Here is a 9551-nt window from a genome sequence, read left to right on the forward strand (position 1 = left end):
GCCATAAGACCAGGTAAAAGACGCACGAAATCTTATCTCCTTGTTTTTTCCCGGTCCTGTTCCAAGAATGCCAGCCAACTTGCCAACTGGGGCACTCCCTGCCCTGCTTAAGGTCTCAGCCTGTTGTAAAACCGCAGACTCGAGATCTCAATTATCTCTCTTCTAATTCACTCAGGTTCCAACCCCTCTGTTCTGTGGGCCTTGGGAAGGCCCATACCACATCTTCATCCCCATCCCAACAATATCCCCATCTCCAATCCCCATCCCCTCTGCATCCCATCCTTCCCCAACAGCAACACCCCTATTATGGGCACAATCTTTCTATCACTATCTTGTACCTGGCCCATGCTGTCCTGGCTGCATCCCTCCCAATCTGTCCTCTCTATATCTGCCTATGGTCTCCCATTTCCATAAAGCTGGGGTGAGCCTGGTGGTGAGGGGCACGCTGGGTTTAGCACTCTGGGAACCAGATGTGATTTTCCAGTCCTAACCTGGTGATCACAACTCTGAGGATCTACACTGGTTTTAAACATAGATTCTAAGTCAGGACATGATAATCCTCACACACTACACTCCAGCATAAATTTCAAATGGAGGGCTTCCCTGGTGGCACAGTGGTTAAGAATCCACCTGCCAATGCAGGGGACACAGGTTCAAGCCCTGGTCCAGGAAGATCCCACATGCTGCAGAGCAACTAAGCCTGTGCACCACAACAACTGAGCCTGTGCTCTAAAGCCCACGAGCCACAACTACTGAGCCCGTGTGCCACAACTATTGAAGCCTGTGTACCTAGAGCCCATGCTCCGCAACAAAAGAAGCCACCACAATGATAAGCCCATGCAACACAACAAAGAGTAGCCCCCACTTGCTGCAACTAAAGAAAGCCTGCGCAGCAACAAAGACCCAATGAAGCCAAAAATAAATAAAGAAATAAATGTTTAAAAATTCCAAATGGATAAAAGATTTTAAATGTTAGAAATTAAATACAGGAATGACAGCATGAAAAATATCAGACTAGAAAGCTCTAGGGTCAGTCCCTCCACTGAAGCAACCACTGAGCTGAAAAGAGCAATTGGAATCACCTATTTCAGAATTCTGGAACCTAACTGGGCACATAACAATCAGGGGAGTGCTTGATGAAGGCAGAGGATGTTGATCTTTCATAAGAGAACATCATGCATGAACTAGCTACTAGTCAATGCTGTGGGGACGGCAGCCCACATTCCCAGAGTGGCTGGCTGGTGGCAGAGAACCTTGTCCTCCATATATTGGGGGTTTTACATTTTGGTTGGTCTGGGGGTTCCCAGAGAGATAGGTGCAGATGCTTGCCTTGGTTTTAGCCCTCTTGGGCTGCAGTAGCTTCCACAGTGGCATATATCAGAATATTTAAGGGGACATAACTCTTTTGTGGGAGAGGGGGAGAGAAATCTTTATCAGGTCATTGGCTGACCACAGAAGTAAGAGAACAGAAACCTCAGAGACCACACACAACAAAGAATACACTTGGCAAAACTTATTTGGAAAAGTCAAAATGGATAGCTACAGCCCTCAACAAGTAAATATCTGAAACCCCTAAGGAGTGGAAGAATCAGATTTCCAAAGACACCACATTTTAATACTCAGAATGTATAGTTCTCAACAAAAAATTAACAAAGCATACAAAGAAACAGGGAAGTATGACCCATTCACAGGAAAAAGAAGAATTTGACAAAAACCATCCCTAAGGAAGCCCACACATTGGACATATTAGATGAAGACTTTAAATTAACTGTCTTAAATATGCTCAAAGAGCTGAAGGGAACCATGAGCAAACAACTAAATTCTAGAGACAAAAATATAATAACCAAAGTGAAAAAATTCACTGAGGGAGTTCAACAACAAATTTGAGTAGGCAGAAGAAAGAATCGGCATACTTGAAGATAAGGCAATTAAAGTTATTGAGTCTGAGGAGCAGGATAAAAAGATAAAGAAAAACGAACAAAGTCTGAGAGACCTATGGGATATCATCTAACATACTCACCACAGGAGTCCCATGAGAGAGAGAACAGAGCATAAAAAAAGTTTTTGAAGAAATAATGGCTGAAAACATCCCAAATCTGATGAAGGCATGAATATACATATCCACGAAGTTCAAAAAATTCTAAGCAGAATAAACTCAAAGAGATCCATACCAAAACACATTATAGTCAATTTGTTGAAACCCAAAGATAATCTTGAAATTTTGAAAGCAGCAAGAGAGAAGTGACTCACTACGTACAAGGTATTCTCAGTAATATTAACAGTTGACTTCTTCTGTGAAACTATGGAGGCCAGAAAGCAGTGGGATGATATATTTAAAATCTTGAAAGAAAAAACTATCAAACAAGAATTCTGTATCTGGAAAAACCATCCTTCAAGAATTAAGGAAAAATTAAGACATTTCCAGATAAACAAAAGTACAGGAAGTTCATTGCCAGTAGACTTGCCTATGAGAAATGCTAAAGGGAATCCTTCAGGATTAAAGGACAGGACAATAAATGGTAACTTGAAGCAATACAAAAAAATAAAGACCTCTGGCAAAGATAACCACATAGGGGCTTCCCTTCCCTGGTGGCGCAGTGGTTGAGAGTCCGCCTGCCGATGTAGGGGACACGGGTTCGTGCCCTGGTCCAGGAAGATCCTGCATGCCGCGGAGCGGCTGGGCCCGTGAGCCATGGCCGCTGAGCCTGCATGTCCAGAGCCTGTGCTCCACAACGGGAGAGGCCACAACAGTGAGAGGCCCGTGTACCGCAAAAAAAATAATAAATATATAAAAAAAGATAACCACATAGGTAAATATAAAAGATAGTATATTATATTTTTGGCTTATAACTCCTCTTTTTTTCCTTTGAGAATTAAAAGGCATAAATAATAATTATAAATTGATGTTAATGGGTACACAATATATAGAGATGTAATCTGTGACAATAACTATATAAAGGAGGTAGAACTAAGATGTATAGGAGCAGAGTACTATTTGTTTGTACTATTGGAACAAAGTTGGTATTATTCAAACTAGATTATTATAAGTTTAAGATGTTAATTTCAATCTCCAAGGTAACTACTAAGAAAATAACTTAAAAATATACAGAAAAGGAAAAAGAAGGGAATCAAAATGGTACACTAAAAAAATCAACTGAATACAAAGAAAGACAGTAATGGAGGAAATGAGGAACAAAATCATATAAGACATACAGAAAACAAATAGCTAATTGACAGAAATAAGTCCTTCCTTATAAGTGATTTAAATAAATGAGTCATGAGTATGAAATGTACAGTGTCAATATAATCAATAATTATGTAATATTTTGTATGGTGACAGATGGTAACTAGACTTATTGTGGTGATCATTTTGAAATGTATAGAAATAGTTCCTGCACCAGGAACTAACATAGTGTTGTAGGTCAGTTGTAATCCAAAAACAAACTCATAGAAAAAGAGACTGGATTTGTGGTTACCAGAGGCGGGGGTGTGGGAAGGGGGGATTGGATGAGGGTATTCAAAAGGTACAAATTTTCAGTTATATTAATTATGTTGTACATCACATAACTGCATAACACTACTATATGTTGTATATGAAAGTTGTTAAGAGTAAATCCTAAGAGTTCTCATCACAAAGAAAAAAATTTTTTTCTATTTCTTTAATTTTGTATCTATATGAGATGATGGGTATACAGTAAACTATTTGTGGTAATCATTTCATGATATATGTAAGTCAAATCATTATGCTGTACACCTTAAACTTATACAGTGCTGTATGTCAATTATATCTCAATGAAACTGGAAGAAAAAAATAAACAACATGAAAAAATAAAGTAAATGAGTTCAACTCTCTAATTAAAAGGCAGAGATTATCAGAATGGATAAAAAAAAAAAGCATGATCCATCTATATGCTATCTACAAGAGACTAACTTGAGATACAAATACAGAGCTTTAAAGTAAATGGATGGAAAAAAATATCCCATGCAGCTAGTGACCAAAAGAGAGCTATATTACTGTCAGACAAAATACACTTTTTGTCAAAAAAGGTTATAAGAGACCAAAAGGACATTATATATTGATAAAATGTTCGATACAGCAAGATACAACAATTATAAACAACTGACAGCCAAGCCTCATAATATATAAAGCAAAAATTGACAGAATCAAAGAGGAGAGTTGACAGTTCTACAATAATAGTTTTAGAATTTAATATCTCACTTTCAATAATGGATAGAATAACCAGACAGAAGATCAAGAAGGAAACAGAGAACTTGAGCAACACTATAAATGAATTAGACCTAATAGATATACACACCAAAAACACTCTGCCCAACAACAGGAGAAGACATATTCTTCTGAAGTTCACATGGAACGTTCTCTAGGATAGACGATATGATAGGCCAAAAAACAAGTCTAAATAAAATTTTAAGACTGAAATCATACAGAGTATCTTTTCTGATCACAATAGAATAAAACTAGATATCAGTAACAAAAGGAAAAGTGAAAAATTCAGAAATATATGGAAATCGAACAACACACTCAAATGATGCATCAAAGAAGAAATCACAAGGCAAATTAGAAAATACTCTGAGACAAATGAAAACAAAAACATACTATACCAAAACTTTTGAGATCCAGTGAAAGCAGTGCTAACAGGAAAATTTATAGCTGTAAATGTCTACATTTAAAAAAGATTTCAGGGACTTCCCTGGTGGTCCAGTGGTAAAGAATCCACCTTATAATGCAGGGGACACAGGTTCAATCCCTGGTCAGGGAACTAAGATCCCACATGCCACAGGGCTACTGAGCTTGCGCACCTCAACTAGAGCCTGCACGCCACAATTACAGAGCCCACTCACCCTGGAGCCTGTGAGCCACAACTAGAGAGAGAAAAACCCACACACCACAATTAGAGAGAAGCCTGCGCACCACAATTAAGATCCTGAATGCCACAACTAAGACCCAATGCAGCCAAAAAATAAATAAAATAGATAAATAAATAATAAATAAATCTTTTAAAAAAAGAAAGAAAATACTTTGAGACAAATGAAAACAAAAGCATAATATACCGAAACTTTTGAGATTCAGTGGAAGCAGTGCTACGAGGAAAATTTATAGCTGTAAATGTCTACATTTAAAAAGAAGATTTCAGGTACTTCCCTGGTGGTCCAGTGGTAAAGAATCCACCTTCCAATGCAGGGGACGTGGGTTCAATTCCCTGGTCAGGGAACTAAGATCCCACATGCCGCAGGGCAACTAAGCCCATGCGCCAAAACTACTGAGCTTGTGTGCCTCAATGAGAGAGTCCACGTGCCACAAACCACAGAGCCCACATGTTCTGGACCCCGAGTGCCATAACTACAGAGCCCACGTGCCCTGGAGCCTGCACACCACAACCAGAGAGAGAAAACCCACACACCACAACTAGAGAGAAGCCTGCACACTGCAATGAAGAGCCCAAGTCGCAACAAAAAGATCCCGCACACCTCAGCGAAGACCCTGTGTGCCACAACTAAGACCCAACGCAGCCAAATAAATAAATAAATAAAAAGATTTCAAATCAATAACCTAACTGTACTTCTAATCACTTTAAGAGATTAGAAAAAGTCAATAAAACCAAACCCAAAAATAGCAGACAGAAGGAACTAATACAGATTAAAGCAGAGACAAATGAAATAGAGAATACAAAAAATAGAGAAAAATCAACAAAACAAAACGGTGGTTCTTTGACAAGATCAACAAAACTGACACACTTGAGGTTAGACTGACTAAGGAAAAAGAAAGAAGATTCAAATTAGTAAAATCAGAAATGAAACTGGGGGTGTTACTACAGTTTCATAGACATGAAAAGTGTTATGAGAGGATACTATGAACAATTGTACATCAACAAATTGGGTAATCTAGATGAAATGGATAAAGTCCAGAAACACAAAAATTATCAAAACTTACTCAAGAATAAATAGAAAATCTAAATAGATCTACAACAAGTAAGGAGATTCAATCAGTAATGAAAACATCCCAACAAAGAAAAACCCAGGACCAGATGACTTCACTAGTGAATTCTACCAAATATTTTTTTTCTTCCAAACATTTAAAGAAGAATTAGCATCAATCCTTCTCAAACTCTTCCAAAAATTTGAAGAGGAGGAAACATTCCCTATCTCATTTTATGAGGGCAGCATTACCCTGATACCAAAGCCAGACAAGGACACTACAAGAAAATAAAAGTACAGGTCAATATCCCTGATGAACATAGATGTAAAAAGTCTCAACAAAATACTAGCAAACCAAAGTCAACAGCAGATTAAAAGAGTCATATACATGACGATCAGGTGAGATTTATTCCAGGGATATGAGGATGGTTCAACATCCACAAATCAATCAATGTGATACACCACATTAACAAATTGAAGAATAAAAATCATATGATCATCTCAATAGATGAAGAAAAAGCATTTGACAAGTTTTAACACCCATTTATGATAAAAACTCTCAATAAAGTGGGTATAGAAGGAACGTACTTCAACATAATAAAAGCCATGTATGACAAGCCTTCAGCTAACATCATACTCAAATGTGAAAAGCTGAAAGCTTTTCTCATACGATTAAGAACAAAAGACAGGGCTTCCCTGGTGGTGCAGTGGTTGAGAATCTGCCTGCTAATGCAGGGGACACGGGTTCGAGCCCTGGTCTGGGAAGATCCCACATGCCGCAGAGCAACTGGGCCCGTGAGCCACAACTACTGAGCCTGCGCGTCTGGAGCCTGTGCTCCGCAACAAGAGAGGCCCCAATAGTGAGAGGCCTGCGCACCGCGATGAAGAGTGGACCCCGCTTGCCACAACTAGAGAAAGCCCTCGCACAGAAACAAAGACCCAACACAGCCCTAAATTAATTAATTAATTAATTAAAAAAAAAAGATAATGATCCTGATGTAAAAATAGGCCAATTAAAAGTAGTTAGATTTTCCCTTGTACTCCGATGGTGGGAATGTAAAAGGGTGCAGCCACTAAGGAAAACAGTACGGAGGTTCCTCAAAAAAAAAAAAAGAACAAAAGACAAGTGTTTATTATCACCACTTGTATTCGACTTAGGACTAGAAGTCTTAGCCAGAGCAATTAGGCAATAAAACTTATATATAAAAATCCCAAAGACGTCACCAAAAAACTCTTAGAACTAAGAAACAAATTCAGTAAATTTGCAGAATACAAAATCAACATATAAAAACCAGTTGCATTTCTATACACTAACAGCAAACTATCTGGAAAAAAATTAAGAAACAATCCCATTTACAACAGCATCAATAACAATAAAATACTTAGGAATAAATTTAACCAAGGAGGTGAAAGACCTATACACTGAAAACTATAAGACACTGATGAAAGAAATTGAAGACACAAATAAATGGAAGGATATCCTGTGCTCTTGGATTGGCATATTAATATTGCTAAAATGTCCATAACTACCCAAAGTGATCTACAAATTCAATGCAATCATTATCAAAATTCCAATTGCATTTTTTCACAGAAATAGAAAAAAATCCTAAAATTCATGTAAAATCACAAAAGACCCCAAATAGCCAGAGTAATTTTGAGAAAGAAAAACAAAGGGGCTTCCCTGGTGGCGCAGTGGTTAAGAATCAGCCGGCCAATGCAGGGGACGTGGGCTCGAGCCCTGGCCCGGGAAGATCCCACATGCCGCGGAGCAACCAAGCCCATGCGCCACAACTACTGAGCCTGCACTCTAGAGCTCGAGTGCCACAACTACAGAGCCTACGTGCCACACTACTGAAGCCCACACGCCTAGAGCCCGTGCTCTGCAACAAGAGAAGCCACTGCAATGAGAAGCCCACACACTGCAACGAAGAGTAGCCCCCACTCGCCACAACCAGAGAAAGCCCACACACAGCAACAATGACCCAATGCAGCCAAAAATAAACATTAATTAATTAATTAGTTTTAAAAAAAAAGAAAAACCAAGCTGGAGGCATCATGCTTCCTGATTTCAAACTATATTACTAAGCTATAATAATCAAAACAGTATGGTACTGGCATGAAAACAGACACATAGACCAGTGGAATAGATTACAGAGCCCAGAAATAAACCCATGCATATACGGTCAACCAATCGTTGAAAGGGGATCAAGAGCACAAAATGGGGAAAGGATAGTCTTTTCAAAAAATGGTGTTGGGGCTTCCCTGGTGGCGCAGTGGTTAGGAATCCGCCTGTCAATGCAGGGGACACGGGTTCAATCCCTGGTCCGGGAAGATTCCACATGCTGCGGAGCAACTAAGCCCGTGCGCCACAACTACTGAGCCTGCGTGCCACACCTACTAAAGCCCACATGCCTAGAGCCCATGCTCTGCAACAAGAGAAGCCACTGCAATGAGAAGCCTGTGCACTGCAACAAAGAGTAGCCCCCGTTCACTGCAACTAGACAAAGCCCATGCACAGCAATGAAGACCCAACTCAGCCAAAAATAAAATAAATTAAGAAAAAAAATGGTGTTGAATAAAATGGATAGATACATGTACAAGAATGATACTGGACCCCTACTGTACACCACTCACAAAAATTCAAATTAAAAACTTAAATGTAAGACCTGAAACCATAAAACTCCTAGAAGAAAACACAGAAGAAAATCTCCTTGGCATCAGTCTTGGCAATGATATTTTTGGATATGACAACAAAGGCAGAAATAAACAAGTAGGAATACATCAAACTAAAAAGCTTCTGTATACTCTTTCCCTGCCTCTGCTGAGTAGCTCAGAGGTGGAGGTTGGGGTACATTCAAGATTCAGTTCCACCCATTACCCACCACGATGGCCGAGGAAGGCACTGGTGCTGGAGGTGCAATGGACGTTAATACTGTTTTGCAAGAGGTGCTAAAGACCACCCTCATCCGCAATGGCCTAGCACGTGGAATTTGCAAAGCTGCAAAGTGTTAGACCAGTGCCAAGCCCATCTTTGGGTGCCTGCATCCAACTGTGATGAGACTGTGTAAGTCAAGTTGGTGGAGGCCCTCCATGCTAAACATCAAATCAACCTAATTAAGGTTGATGACAGCAAGGAGCTAGGGGGAGTGGGTAGGACTCTGTAAAACTGACAGAGAGGGAAAACCCTGTAAAGTAGCTGGTTGCAGTTGTGTGGTGGTTAAGGACTATGGCAAAGATTCTCAGGTCAAGGATGTCATCAAGAAGTACTTCAAATGCAAGAAATGAACAAATTAAAGACTTGGCTCTTTAAAATAAATAAATAAATAAATAAGCAAGTTTCTACACAGCAAAAGAAACAATCAACAAAAAGAAAAGGCAACCTAGCAACAGAGGAAATAGGAGAAAATATTTACAAACCATATATCTGATAAGGGGTTAATACCTAAAATATATAAGGAACTCCTACAACTCAATAGCAAAACAAACAAAAAAAGAAATCTGACTAAAAACTGGGAAAATGACCTGAATAGATAGTTTTCCAAAGAAGACATTCAAACAGCAAATGGGTATATGAAAAGATGCTCAACATCAATAATCATCAGGGAAATGCAAATCAA

At 39.1% G+C, this 9551-nt stretch overlaps 1 pseudogene; it reads left to right on the forward strand.

Annotated features, from left to right (window-relative positions):
- The first annotated feature begins 8820 nt into the window (after window positions 1-8820).
- On the forward strand, window positions 8821-9219 carry LOC103072276 (40S ribosomal protein S12 pseudogene; annotated as a pseudogene).
- The last annotated feature ends 332 nt before the right edge of the window (window positions 9220-9551 follow it).

Source organism: Lipotes vexillifer, unplaced genomic scaffold (assembly GCF_000442215.2).
Source record: "Lipotes vexillifer unplaced genomic scaffold, Lipotes_vexillifer_v1.1 scaffold2225, whole genome shotgun sequence".
Lineage (NCBI taxonomy): Eukaryota > Metazoa > Chordata > Mammalia > Artiodactyla > Lipotidae > Lipotes > Lipotes vexillifer.